Source organism: Terrapene carolina, unplaced genomic scaffold, assembly GCF_002925995.2.
Source record: "Terrapene carolina triunguis isolate 2854851 unplaced genomic scaffold, T_m_triunguis-2.0 Scaffold103, whole genome shotgun sequence".
In the NCBI taxonomy this organism is placed as follows: Eukaryota; Metazoa; Chordata; order Testudines; family Emydidae; genus Terrapene; species Terrapene triunguis.
In genome coordinates this window covers 2,962,162-2,962,482 of record NW_020664454.1, presented here as the reverse complement: position 1 = coordinate 2,962,482, position 321 = coordinate 2,962,162, and positions in this window count along the sequence as shown.

The window sequence follows — 321 nt, the reverse complement described above, 5'->3', positions numbered from 1 at the left end:
GGTTAAGCCAAGGTGGTCTTTTGCCACATTTTCTATCTTTCCTAACCTTCAGAGGAGGCTTTGAATAATGTGCAGTAAATTAGGCATAGGGCCACAAACTGAACAACAGGGATAAAACAAATATTGAATAGCTGTGCATTAAGTGAGTACTGGCCATCCTGTGCACTGATTAAGGCACGTGTCCTGTGGAAAAATAGTATGTGGTCACGTAATTAAATATGGTATCATATAATGCATATACATACAGGGGCCAAAGTAAAGTTGCACTGACAACCTTAATTTTGGTAATTCCTCACTTTTGAGTGCTTCACTTTGCCACCT